Genomic DNA, 15,195 nt, shown 5'->3' with positions numbered 1-15,195 from the left:
TGAGAGATAGTCTGTCATTTGTAGTCTTATTCAAGACTGCTGTTTCTCTTGAAATATAATAATAATAATAATAATAATAATAATAATAACAATAATACAGTTATAATAATAACATAGAAGGTAAGGGTTGTCATTTAAAGTATTGTGTTCTTTTTGTGAGTAAATGATTTCCATCTGCTTTGTAATGAGTATAAATGTTATAGCTACAAATTGTTAAAAAAAGCAGCTGTTCCTGCTGTTGGAAAAAAAAAAAATCAGGGACTGACAGTACTTTTTAATGTCTAAATGAAAGATTCCTATAATATTATAGGACAGATTTTTATACAAAATATCAGCTTAATTGTTCAAACTATGAGTAAATGATGTAGATGAGAAGAGTTGAGCACACAGTTTCCACACTGTTGTCCAAATTCACATCCAAGTGAGACTATATTTTTCTACTGAGGAGCATTTCAAATAGTTGTCTATTGCAAAGATAAGTTATTTATGCCATTACATGTTACCAAGATAAAATGCATTTTTGCCATGGAAAAATTGACTCCTTATCAAGATACCTTGAAAAAAAGGCGGAAAATCACACACACACACACACACACACACACACACACACACACACACACACAATTTTTTCGGTATATGTGAACATGAATAAGTAAACATAGTTTTATGTGGACAAAAATTACCATTATTTTGAAAAGAGGAAACCTTTCAACTTGCTATGATTCATTGGTAAATCATCCACTTAATCATTGCTTTATGGAATATATCATACAAGGCAAGATATCATTCCTTTGAGAGACTAGATTTTGTATTTTCAAATGGTCAGAAAGCATCATTGACAGAAATTTTCTTCTATTTTTCCTTTCTGGTGTCAGTATCGGTCTGCTACAATGTGGAAAACTTGCTAATGGGTAAGTAATTTAGGAAGTGTAAAGATAGTATTAAATTCAATGCATTATGAAACTAAGCTCTTATTTTCATATTTTTGGCTATACAACTAAATATAATAGGGTATCAAAGAATATTTTGTCCCTAAGTGTAAACAAAATACGCTATGATATTTTAATGGTGAAGTGAGACAGAGCAATTATTATTCACTTCAGAATGTAACAGTTGATTATATATCTAATACCTATACTATAAACACTTTTTTTTTTCAAATTTCTAAGTAATGTATTAGTAGTATAACCTCCCTCTACCCTCTACCTTTCAGACTGAACAGAGACTGAAGGTCTAGTACCCAAACTGCTAAGCCATTTATTTGTGCTTTTTTCCACTCTCAGATTCTGAGACACTTTTATAAAATACAACTTAAAATGTTTCATATTGTGTATATGTTTGTGTGTTAATCACATTTATACCCATATAATAACTGACTTTCTGATATGTTCTTATTTACATTCATTTTCTCAGCTTGAATTACTAAATGTTTCATGAATTTTACTGGGGTTTTCTGTATCCATAGAATAATCCAACCAGTATTTGTTCAATATCATATGATTTATACAGCATTAGAGCAGTGTGAGAGAAATAAAGCATTTTATCTATAAATTTATAACACAAAACAGTCAAAGGTTGGGAGTGCTGAGGTAGGTTGATTGTTTAAATGGTGTCTTCAGGCTAAACTTCATTGAGAAGGTAAATTTTAATAAAAACGAAGTCATGAGGTCAGCTTTGAAGTATCTGTGGGAAGAGTATTCTAGGCAGAGGAAACAACCCATGCAAACCCCGTTAAGGCAGAAATGTGACTGTCTTATTCATGACAGCAAGGAGATCAGTGTACCTGGAATGGAATGAGCCAAAGAGAGAGTTCTAGGTGATAAGGTCAAAGAATTAACAAAGGTCGAACTTATGTAAGGCCTTGTAAGCTATGTGTCCCAGAGTTGCATGTAAAGAGGCATGAAGTACTTGGAGCAAATCTGCTTAGATTAATGTATCCAGAGAGAAGCAATTCACTGATGAACTAACACTACTTCATGATCTCCCCTTCAAGAGGTGGATGACGTCAACTTCCTAAGAACCACACGAATCCTCAGAAAATTAAAAAAGAATAATAGACATTGTTAAAGCAATCATAAAATAGCCAATAATTGTTGGGAGATTTAACATATTTATAAGATATTGTTAAAACCAATTTAAAAATATTTTTTTACATGTTAAAACAAACTTTACACATCAGCCCTTGCTTTCTGTTCACTGAAAAATAGACCAATCTCTGATAAAGAAACATTCTTTATCTATAAAACTACTCTTTTAAAGACAACAGTGAGGCTAGTTTCCTGATACTCATGTCTATGCCCTCTCTAGATTCATTGACCAAATAATTATGTGTGGCTGGATAACTGAATTGTTGAAGAGGTAATGCTTTGTATTCTAAAAGTTCATAATCAAATAAAACATGTAAATTTTTTTATTCCTTTGGTGTAATGATAAGATATACTCAGATGATTGTATGGGTTTAACTACTAAAATATGCCAATAATACTTACTGAAAATGTATAGCCCTGGTATCATAATTTTCTTATGGAGAAGCTCTAGAAAACAGTTGCAAAGTAGATATAGGGTATGCACTCTGTCCTCATGTATATCATAGTGCATTTGTGGAAAATAGTCAAAATACAATAAACTACTCTAAAACAAAATACTTTAAATGTTAGTAAAAGAGAACTGAATATAAGCAATGGTGGAATCATAATGTGTATCTGGTTTCAAATACATCACATAGATAGATGAGTTTGCCTTCTCTCACTTATAGTTTCCACTGAAATCAGAGCACATGGTTTAAATATTATACAAGGAAAACATACTTATTGATTGTGCTGATTTTCACTTTGAAGACGTAAATCCTTTCTAATCAAGAGTTAAAATCACCTAAGTTTGGAGTCCTCTTATCAGCTGCCTGAAAATCATTGCATAATCACTAAACAGGAAAGAAATGTCCCTTATGTAGACTTTTTTTCAATGAATACATAAATATATATCACTGCCAGAATTAACTCTTCAGTGTATGACCTGCTTTATTTTGATTTATACATATGTAGAAGAAAAATGAGAGTTCGAGGCCTGGGAAATCTAGGAAATGTTAGCCAGCCCCAAATGTTAGTTCATTTCTCTTCTGCTGCATGTTTATAAATAAGAAGAAAGGTTGTTGGGCCATTTAAGATGGTAAGTGAATCAGTAATGGACAAAAAACATGATAACTGAACTTCTCCTGTAATTTTGAATAATTGTATTACAACTGTCAATCCAATCCAATACCTAGTTTATTGCAGGATTATCTTTGGAAACAATATACCAATGCTAAATAACCAATTTATGATTATGCTCAATAAATGTGGGTCCTGACACAAATGAAACTTAATTGAAATTATGACTTTATTACGTGCTGCATTTTTTATCTTCTTATTTTCCTTCACCATTTTATGGTTTAAGGTTCATTATGACCTTGGTGTTCTAGTTCTTCTAACTAATCTCTCCTCTTCTCTCGCTTTTATCTTACTTGAACACAGACACAGACACACACACACACACACACACACACACATCACCATTCATTTGACGGTTTATTTGCATGGCACTTTAATATCTAAATATATGCACAAATATTTTGACCATTTTTTGCTGAATTCACTTGTATATTAAATTTAAAAAGAGAACAGTTCAAAAGAAAACTAAAAAAAAAAGGAAACCTAAAAAGTTTAACACATTAAATTTTGACAGCTACATTGAGCTGAAAAGGTGCTTGGCCCACTAGTAGTTCAATCAAAATTATTGAACCAATTGTTCAGAGAACATAGTTTCACCAATTTTAATATTAAAAAAAGCAACAAAATGGTGCTTCTCTTCCTAAAAATATCAAAAATGTTTTTTCTTACTTTAAAATATAATAATTATGCAAATTATATTCATATTTAAAACAGGGAAAATAAATTACTGATAGAAATCAGGATTAAATCATTATAATAATTACTATCTTATTTTTAATTATCCTATATTGGTTAATTTATCTTCTTTAATAACAAGAGCATGTATTCCTTATAAATTTGATAAGAGAATGCATTTTTTTAAAATTTATTGGGGTGACAATTGTTAGTAAAATGACATAGATTTCAGGTGTACAATTCTGTATTACATCATCTATAAATCCCATTGTGTGTTCACCACCCACAGTCAGTTCTCCTTCCATCACCATATATTACATCCCCCCTACCCGCATCTCCCATTCCCCTCCCCCCTTACCCTCTGGTAACCACTAAACTATTGTCTGTGTCTATGAGTTTTTGATTCTCATTTGTTTGTCTTGTTCTTTTGTTGTTTTGGGTTTATATATCACATATCAGTGAAATCATATGGTTCTCTGCTTTTTCTGGCTGACTTATTTCGCTTAGCATCATACTCTCAAGATCCATCCATATTGTCACAAATGTTCCTATATCATCTTTTCTTACCGCCGAATAGTATTCCATTGTGTATATATACCACAACTTCTTTATCCATTCATCTATCGAAGGACAGTTTGGTTGTTTCCATGTCTTAGCCACCAAAACAAAGCTGCAATGAACTGTGGAGCACACGTGACTTTATGTATAAATGTTTTCAGATTTTTTGGGTAGATAGCCATGAGAGGGATTGCTGGGTAATATGGTAATTATATTCATAATTTTTTGAGGAACCTCCATACTGACTTCGATAACGGCTGCACCAGTCTGCATTCCCACCAACAGTATATGAGGGTTCCTTTTTCTCCACAGCCTCTCCAACACTTGTTACTATTTGTCTTGTTGATGATAGCCATTCTGACTGGGGTGAGTTGATATCTCATTGTGGTTTCTATTTGCATTTCTCTGATGATTAGTGATGTTGAGCATTTTTTCATATGTCAATTTGCCATTTGTATGTCCTCTTTGGAGAAATGTCTCTTCAGGTCCTCTGCGCATTTTTCAATTGTTTTTTTTTTTGTGTGTGACATTTTCAGGTTTTAGTTTTGAATTATTTTTTAAAGTAATAAATTCTTTTTAATTTATTGGGGTGACAATTGTTAGTAAAATTACATAGATTTCAGGTGTGAAATTCTGCATCACATCATCCATAAATCACACTGTGTTTTCACCACCCAGAGTCAGCTCCCCTTCCATCACCATACATTTGATCCCCCTCACACTCATCCCCCACCCCCCAACCCACTTACCCTCTGGTAACCACCAAATTACATTCCCCAGATTAATTTTCAAACCCGTGGCCATCCTGTGGTCACCAACTGCCCTCCAATCCCCTCATCCTCCCCCCCACCCCCCACCCCTCCTGCCCATCTAGCAAACCACAGTTTTTCCTCTTTGTCTCCAAAACTGTTTCTGATTAGTTCATTCACTTATTCTTTTCTTTAGATTGCGCATATAAGTGAGATCATATGGTATTATCTTTCTCTGTCTGACTTATTTCGCTTAACATAATGTTCTCTAGGTCCATCCATGTTGTGGCAAATGGTAAGATTTCTTTCTTCTTTATGGCTGCGTAATACTCCATTGTATAAATGTACCACAGTTTCTTAATCCAGTCATCTACCGATGGGCATTTTGGTTGTTTCCATGTGCTAGCTATTGTGTATAGTGCTGCAATAAACATAGGAGTGCATAAAGATTTTTGAATTGAAGTTTTGGGTTTCTCCGGATAGATACCTAGGAGTGGAATTACTGGATCATAGGGTAGTTCCATTTTCAGATTTTTGAAATACCTCCATACTGTTTTCCATAGTGGCTGCACCAATCTGCAATCCCACCAACAGTGCACAAGCGTTCCCTTTTCTCCACATCCGCGCCAGCACTTGTTGTTTGTTGATTTATTGATGATAGCCATTTTGACTGGGGTGAGGTGGTATCTCATTGTGGTTTTTATTTGCATTTCTCTGATGGTTAGTGAGGTTGAGCATTTCTTCATATGTCTGTTTGCCATCTGTATGTCCTTTTAAGAAAAAATGTCTCTTCAAGTCCTCTGCCCATTGTTTAATTGGATCGCTTGTTTTTTTGGAGTTGAGTTGAGTGTGTTTTTCATAGATTTGTGATATTAATCCCTTATCGTATATCTGATTGGCAAATATCTTGTCCCATTCAGTAGGATCCCTTCTTGTTTTATTGATGGTTTCCTTTGCTGTGAAAAAGCTTTTTAGTTTGATATAATCCCACATGTTTATTTTTTCTCTTACTTCTCTGGAGCGAGGGTATATATCAGTAAAAATCTTACTCCGGGTAATGTCTGAGAAGTTTCTTCCTATATTTTCTTCTAGGTATTTTATGGTTTCAGATCTTACATTTAAGTCTTTAAGCCATTTTGAATTTATTTTTGTATATGGTGTAAGAGGTGGTCCAGCTTCATTTTTTTGCATGTGTCTGTCCAGGTTTCCCAGCACCATTTATTGAATAGACTGTCATTACTCCATCGTGCATTCTTGCTTCCATTGTCGTAGATTAAATGGCCATATAGGCGTGGATTTATTTCTGGACTCTCTATTCTGTTCCATTGATCTATGTGTCTGTTTTTATGCCAGTACCATGCTGTTTTGATTACTGTAGCCTTGTAGTATAATTTGAAGTCAGGTATTGTTATACATCCCACTTTGTTCTTATTTCTCAAGATTGCTGAGGCTATACGGGGTCTTTTATGGTCCCATATAAATTTTAGGATTATATGTTCTATTTCTGTGAAAAACGACGTTGGCAGTTTGATAGGAATTGCATTGAATATGTATATTGCCTTAGGCAGTATGGACATTTTAACTATATTAATTCTTCCTATCCATGAACATGATATGTGTTTCCATCTATTTTTATCTTCTTTCATTCCTTTCTTCAGTGTCTTATAATTTTCTGAGTACAGATCTTTTACTTCTTTGGTTAAATTTATTCCCAGGTATTTTATAGTCTTTGGAGTGATTGTAAATGGGATTGTTTTTTTTTAATTTCTCCTTCTGATGTTTTATTATTGGTATATACAAATGCCACTGATTTCTGAATATTAATTTTGTATCCTGCTACTTTACTAAATTCATCTATCAGCTCCAACAGCTTCTTGGTGGAGCCTTTAGGGTTCTTTATATATAGAATCATATCATCTGCATACAATGATAACTTTACTTCCTCCTTACCTATCTGGATGCCTTTTATTTCTTTTTCTTGTCTGATTGCTGTGGCAAGAACTTCCAGCACTGTGTTGAATAGAAGTGGAGATAGTGGGCATCCTTGCCTTGTTCCTGATCTTAGGGGGAATGGTTTTAGCTTTTCCCCATTGAGAATGATATTAGCTGTGGGTTTGTCATATATGGCCTTTATTATGTTGAGATATGATCCCTCTATTCCCACTTTCTTAAGGGTTTTATCATAAATGGCTATTGGATTTTATCAAATGCTTTTTCTGCATCTATTGATATGATCATGTGATTTTTATTTTTCATTTTGTTTATGTGGTGTATCACATTAATTGATTTGCGGATGTTGAACCACCCTTGCATACCAGGGATGAATCCCACTTGATCGTGGTGAATGATCTTTTTAATGTATTGCTGAATTCAGTTCGCTAATATTTTGGTGAGGATTTTTGCATTCATGTTCATTAGAGATATCGTCCTGTAGTTTTCTTTTTTTGTGGTGTCTTTGTCTGATTTTGGGATCAGGGTGATAGTGGCTTTGTAAAAAGTGTTTGGGAGTCTTCCTTCCTTCTGGATTTTTTGGAAGAGCTTGAGGAGAATAGGTGATAGTTCTTTTTTGAACGTTTTGTAAAATTCACCTGTAAAGCCATCTGGACCAGGGCTTTTTTTTTTTTTTTGGGAGACTGTTGATTACTGATTCAATTTCCGTGGTGGTAATCAGTCTATTCAGGATTTCTGTTTCTTCTTGAGTTAGCCTTGGAAGGTTGTACGCCTCTAGAAAATTGTCCATTTCTTCCAAACTGTCAAATTTGTTGGCATATAGTTGCTCATAGTAACTTCTTAAAACTTTTTGTATTTCTGCAGTGTCCGTTGTCACTTCTCCTCTTTCATTTATGATTTTATTAATTTGGGTCCTCTCTCTCTTTTTTTTTAATGAGTCTGGCTAAAGGTTTGTCGATTTTGTTTATCTTCTCTAAGAACCAACTCTTGGATTCACTGATCTTTTGTATTGTTTTTCTGGTTTCTATTTCATTAATTTCTGCTCTGATCTTTATTATCTCCTTCCTTGTGTTCCCTTTGGGCTTATTTTGCTGTTCTTTTTCTAAATCCCTTAAATGTGAAGATAAACTGTTGATTAGTGCTGTTTCTTGTTTCTTTAGGTAGGCCTGCAAAGCTATGAATTTCCCTCTTAGGACTGCTTTCGCGGCATCCCATAGATTTTGTGTCGTCGTGTTTTCATTTTCGTTTATCTCGAGATATCTTTTGATTTCTTCCTTGATCTCCTGCTTGACCCATTCATTATTTAGTAATATGTTATTCAGCCTCCATGAATTGGTGTCTCTTCCAGTTTTTTTCCTGTAGTTCATTTCTAATTTCATAGCATTGTGATCAGAGAGGACAAATGGTATGATTTCAATTTTCTTAAATTTATCAAGACTTGTTTTGTGGCCTAACATATGGTCTATCTTGGAAAATGTTCCATGTGCGCTTGAGAAAAAGGTGTATTTTGCAGCATTGGGGTGAAATGTTCTGAAAATATCGACTAAATCCAAGTGGTCCAATGTATCATTTAAGGCTCTTATTTCCATATTGATTTTATGTCTGGAAGACCTGTCCCTTGTTGTCAGGGGTGTGTTTAAGTCCCCTACTATAATAGTGTTACTGTTGATCTCTGTCTTTATGTCAGTCAGTACCTGTTTTATATATTTAGGTGCTCCTATGTTGGGTGCATAGATGTTTACTAGGGTTATGTCCTCTTGTTGGATCGATCCCTTTATTATTATATAGTGCCCATCTTTATCTTTTAGTATGTTCTTCATTTTAAAGTCTATTTTGTCAGATATAAGTATTGCAACTCCAGCTTTTTTCTCATTTCCATTTGCATGAAATATCTTACTCCAACCCTTCACTTTCAGCCTGTGTGTCTTTTGTTCTGAGGTGAGTCTCTTGTATACAGCATATACAAGGGTCTTGCTTTCTTATCCAGTCAGCCAACCTATATATCTTGATTGGAGCATTTAATCCATTTACATTTAAAGTGATTATTGATAGATACATAGTTATTGCCATTTTTAAATTTGTAGTTAGCTTGTTTTGATCTTTCTTCTATTTAGAGAAGTCCTTTTAGTATTTCTTGCAATGCTGGCTTGGTGGTAATAAATTCCTTTAGCTTATTTTTTTCTGGAAAGCTCTTTATCTCTCCATCAACTTTAAATGATAGCCTTGCTGGATAAAGCAATCTAGGTTGTAGGCCTTTGTTTTCCATCACTTTGTGTATCTCCTGCCACTCCCTCCTGGCCTTCAATGTTTCTGTAGAAAAATCATTTGATAGTCTTATGGGAGGTCCCTTGTATGTAACCCTCCGTCTTTCTCTTGCTGCTTTTAGGATTCTCTCTTTGTCTTTAAGCTTTGCCAGTTTAACTATAATGTGTCTTGGTGTGGACCTGTTTAGGTTAATCCTGGTTGGAACTCTCTGCACTTCCTGGACTTGTATGTTGGTTTCCTTCATCAGGTTGGGGAAGTTTTCAGACATTATTACTTCAAATATGTTCTCAATCCCTTGCTTCCTCTCTTCACCTTCTGGTATTCCTATGATGCGCATGTTGTTGCGCTTGATGTTATCCCAGAGGTCTCTTAGGCCATCCTCATTGTTTTGTATTCTTTTTTCTTTCTCTTGTTCCGTTTGGGTGATCTCTTCTACCTTGTCTTCTAAGTCGCTGATTCGATCCTCTGCTTCATCTAGCCTGCTGGTAATTCCTTCAAGTGAGTTCTTAATTTCGGTAATTGTGTTCTTTAGTTCCAACTGGTTGTTCGTTATGATTTCTACATCCTTCTTTATGTTTTCTCTAAGCTCGTTCGTTATGATTTCTACATCCTTCTTTATGTCTTCTCTAAGCTCCTTAAACATTCTTATCACCAGTGTTCTGAACTCTGTCTCTGAGAGGTTGGTTACGTCTGCTTCATTTGGTTCCAGTTGTGAAGGCTTCTTCTGTTCTTTTATTTGGGACGTGTATCTTTGTTTCCCCATTCTGGCTGACTGTGTTTATTTTGATGTATTAGGTAGATCCCCTAGTGTTCTTAGTTCTTGCTAGGTTATCTTATGTAGTATGTGTCCTTTATATTTGACTCGCACCGCGTCATCCTCCTCTGCGTGTGCTCCAAAGGTGACTCTTGTGTTGTGTACACTGCCCCGTTCAAGAAGATCTTTAATTGCTTTTTGCTTGTAAGTAGGTGGGGTTAACTCCTGGGCTGACCCGTTATGAGACTTGGCTCTGCCCCCCGCAGGGCGCTCTGCTGCGTGAGGGTTGACCACCCTAATGTGGTTTGGCCTCTATGGGCTCCAGTGCCTGCAGAGAGCCCCCTCTGGGTGTGTGACCTGCAGGTCAAACCCGGCAGCACTCCGGTTTGGTCTGGAGTTGGCCCCTGGATATGTTGAGTCCCGTGTCTCTCAAGCTGGGCCCCGGCAGTGCAGCTTCAGAACAAAGCAAATCACCAAGCACAACAGCAAGGACAACAGCAAAAAAAAGAAAAATAATCAAGTACATTCACATGCAAAAAACAGCCGATAACCCCCGCTCGACACAGGCAACGATATCAGAGGTATAAAGACAAAGCAAAACAAAACAAAGCAAAGCAAAATGAAAAGCAGCGACCGTCTCGGCCTGAGCCCACCAAGCAATGTCCAGGTTGTCCTCTGCTGTACCAAAGAGCCCCCTGCTTATTGCGCAGGCAGAGCTGGTCACCTGGTGCCCAGAGTGACTTTGGGATTGCAGACTAAATTGCGTGGGCCTGCGGGGTCTGGATGATAGTTTTTACAAAGTCAGTGCAGTTTCTGCCCTTGTCTGCACTTATGCACACTGAGAGTAGCACCACCAGCCCCTTGTCCAGAACTCCTGAGTCCTAGGACACTTCTTCAGTGTGTGTATGTATGGGTGCGGGTGGGAGATTTCTGATCTGCTGACCGTGCCTCACAAGCTGGGCCCCGGCAGGGCAGTTTCAGAACAAAGCAAATCACCAAAAACAACAGCAACAACAACAACAAAGAAAAAAATCAAATCAAATACATTCACATGCAAAACCATCTGATAACCCCCACTCGACACAGGCAAAGATATGAAAGATACAAAGACAAAGCAAAACAAAACACAACAAAGCAAAAAAAAAGCAGCGACACTCTCGGCCTAAGCCCACCAAGCAATGTCCAGGTTGTTCTCTGCTGTACCAAAGAGCCCCCTGCTTATTGCGCAGGCAGAGCCGGTCACCTGGTGCCCAGAGAGACTTTGGGATTGCAGACTTAAATGCATGGGCCTTAGGGGTCTGGATGATAGTTTTTACAAAGTCAGTGCAGTTTCTGCCCTTGCCTGCACATATGCACACTGAGAGTGGCACCACCAGTTCCGTGTCCAGTACTCTTGAGTCTTAAGGCACCTCTTCAGTGTGTGTGTGTATGAGTGCGGGTGGGAGATTTCTGATCTGCTGAAAGCCCAGAGCTGCTCCTGGCTCACTGCTGATCTCCGGGTGTGTCTCTGGGGCTGCACCCACCCCGCCCTAGGCAAGCCAGGAAGGGTGGGGGCTGGGGATGGAGGGGTCTTCACTCTCCCAGCCCAGCTGTGCGTCGCCCTCTTCCCGCAGGCCAGAAAAGGTGGTGGCTGGGGGTGGAGGAGTCTCTTCTCTTCTAGCGCAGCCAAAATCACACACACTTCCCAGTCTCCCTGGGTCAGGGCTGCCCGTCAGGATTCCCAGAACCTGAGAAATACGTCTCCTCTGTAATCTGGCGCCACTCTTCAGTTAAGGGGCCGGTTTAAGTCTCTGGAAGGGCGGAGTAGGATTGGAAGAGCGGGGCGGGGGAGGGGCCCATGTATGGAGTCTGTGCTCCTTGTCTGGCGTAGGGCACACTGGCCGCTTTCCCGGCGGGAGAAATCAGCCGTGGGACGCAGGGAAAGAGCCCGCCCCCCGGTCTCTGCGCTCTCCGCTCCGCCCTGGGATCCCGTACATGCTCGGCACAGCGGGTTCCCCCCGGTTTCCAGTTTAAGTCTCTGGAAGGGCGGGGTAGGATTGGAAGAGCGGGGCGGGGGAGGGGCCCAGGTATGGAGACTGTGTTCTTTGTCTGCGCTATGGCCCTCTAGCTGCCCTCCCGGCGGGAGAAATCAGCCGTGGGACGCAGGGAAAGAGCCCACCTCCTGGTCTCTGCGCTCTCCATTCCGCCCTGGGGTCCCGTGCGTACCGGCCCAGCGGGTTCAACCATGGTTTTCAGTTTTCGCTCCCTCCAGCTGAGGCTCCGTTGCGGGCTAGGATCTCCCGCCACTGCCGGCCGGGCGTTTTCACTCCGCTCCTCTTTTTCCTTCCCCTGCTCGCCCAATTAGCGTACCTTCAAGTACTCCTTAGCTTCAAGTAATCCACGAATCTCCCCGCTATTCTGTGTGATGAGCGAAAAGTTCTTTGGTGGGTTATAGGTCTCGTTTGCAACAAGATCCGGAGGAGAACTCAGAAAGTGCGCCCTGCTGCCGCCATTCCTATGACGTCACTTCTGGGTGGGTTTTTTTGTTCTTGTTGAGTTGCATGAGTTCCTTGTATATTTTGGAAATTAGCCCCTTACCGGAGGCACTGTTTGCAAAAATCTTCTCCCATTCAGTTGGTTGCCTCTTTATTTTGTCGATGGTTTCTTTTGCTGTGCAGAAGCTTTTAAGTTTCACATAATCCCATTCGTTTATTTTAGCTTTTACTTCCCTTGTCTTTGGAGTCAAATTCATAAAATGCTCTTTGAAGCCAAGGTCCATAAGTTTAGTACCTATGTTTTCCTCTATACAGTTTATTGTGTGTGTTCTTATGCTTAAGTATTTAATCTTTTTGAATTAAATTTGGTACATGGTGACAGATAGCAGTCCAGTTTCATTCTTTGGCACGTGGCTTTCCAATTCTCCCAGCACCACTTATTGATGAGGCTCTCTCCTCCATTTTATGTTTTTAGCTTCTTTGTCGAAAATTATCTGTCCATATTTATGTGGTTTTATTTCTGTGTTCTGTCCTCTATTCCATTGGTCTATGTGTCTGTTTTTCTGCCAATACTATTCTTTTTTGATTATTGTAGCCCTGTAGTACAGGCTAAAGTCAGGGAGTGTGATACGTCCAGTATTGTTCTTTTTTCTTAAGATTGCTTTGGCTATTCGGGGTCTTTTGTGGTTTCAAACAAATCTGAAAATTTTTTAGTTCTATTTCTTTAAAAAATGGCATTGGGATTTTGATGGGGATTGTATTACATCTGTATATTGCTTTGGGTAATATGGCCATTTTAACTATGTTGATTCTTCCAATCTATGGGCATGGAATGTCTTTCCATTTCTTTGTGTCTTCTTCAATTTCTTTCAAAAATGTCTTATAGTTTTCAGCATATAGGTGCTTTACATCCTTGGTTAAGTTTACTCCTATGTATTTTATTCTTTTTGCTGCAATTGCAAAAGGAATTGTTTTTGTATTTCTTTTTCTGATATTTCATTGTTAGCATATAGGAATGCAATGGACTTTTGTAGGTTGATTTTGTAGCCAGCAACTTTACTGTATCATTGATTGTTTCTAATAGCTTTTTGGTGGAGTCTTTCGAGTTTTCTATATATAGCATCATGTTATCTGGAAGGAGTGATAATTTAACCTCTTCATTCCCAATTTGGATGACTTTTATTTATTTCTTTTGCCTGATTGCTCTGGCAAGGACTTCCAACACTATGTTGAAAAGCAGAGGTGATAGGGGACAGCGCTGTCGTGTTCCTGAACGTAGAGCAAAGGGCTTCAGTATTTCACCATTAATTATAAGATTAGCTGAGGGCTTGTCATATATGGCCTTTATTATGTTAAGGTATTTTCTTTCTATACCTATTTTATTAAGTGTGTTAATCATAAATGGATGTTGTATGTTGTCAAATGCTTTTTCTGCATCAATTGATATAATCATGTGATTTTTGTCCTTTATTTTTTTTATGTGATGTATCACATTGATGGATTTGCCGATGTTGAACCATCCTTGTGCCCCGGGAATGAATCCCACTTGGTCGTGATGAATGAACTTTTTAATGCACTGTTGTATTCGATTTGCTAGAATTTTGTTTAGGATCTTTGCATCTGTATTCCTCAGAGATATTGGTCTGTAGTTCTCTTTTTTTGTGTTGTCCTTACCAGGTTTTGGTATCAGGGTGATGTTGGCCTCATAAAATGAGTTAGGGAGTACTATCTCTTCTTCACTTTTTTGGAAGAGTTTGAGCAGGATTGGTATTAGATCCTCTTTGAAGGTTTGGTAGAATTCACTACTGAAGCCATAAGGTCCAGTACTTTTGCTTTTGGGAAGGTTTTGGATGACTGATTCAATATCGTTACTGGTGATCGGTCTGTTTAGATTTTCCAGTTCTTCATGTTTCAGCCGTGTAAGGCTATATGTTTCTACGAACTTGTCCATTTCTTCTAGGTTATTGAATTTTGTGGCATATAGTCCTCCATAGTATTCTTGGTTGATCCTGTGTATTTCTGTGGTGCCCGTGATATCTTCCCCTTTTTCATTTCTGATTTTGTGAATTTGTGTCTTCTCTCTTTTTATCATAGTGAGTCTAGCCAAGGGTTTGTCAATTTTGTTAATCTTTGCCAAGAATGATCTCTTTCTCACATTATTTTTTTTTATTGTCTTTTTGTTCTCTATTTCATTTAGTTCTGCTCTGATTTTTGTTATTTGCTTTCTTCTGCTGACCTTGGGTTTCACTTGTTCTTCTTTTTCTAGTTCTTTAGGGTGTAACATGAGGTTATTTAATTGGGATTTTGCTTGCTTGTTGAGAAAGATCTGTAATGATATAAATTTCCCTATTAAAACTGCTTTCGCTGCATCCCAAAAATTTCGGTAGGATGTATTTTCACTTTCATTTGTTTCTATGTATCTTTTGAGCTCTCCTCTGATTTCTTCTTTGACCCAGGCGTTCTTTCAAAGTATGTTGTTTAATCTCCATGTATTTCTGTTTTTTCCTGCTTTCTTTTTGCAGTTGATATCCAATTTCAAAGCCTTGTGATCAGAGAATATGCTT

Source organism: Rhinolophus ferrumequinum, chromosome X (genome assembly GCF_004115265.2).
Source record: "Rhinolophus ferrumequinum isolate MPI-CBG mRhiFer1 chromosome X, mRhiFer1_v1.p, whole genome shotgun sequence".
Lineage (NCBI taxonomy): Eukaryota > Metazoa > Chordata > Mammalia > Chiroptera > Rhinolophidae > Rhinolophus > Rhinolophus ferrumequinum.
This window is presented reverse-complemented; position numbering follows the sequence as displayed.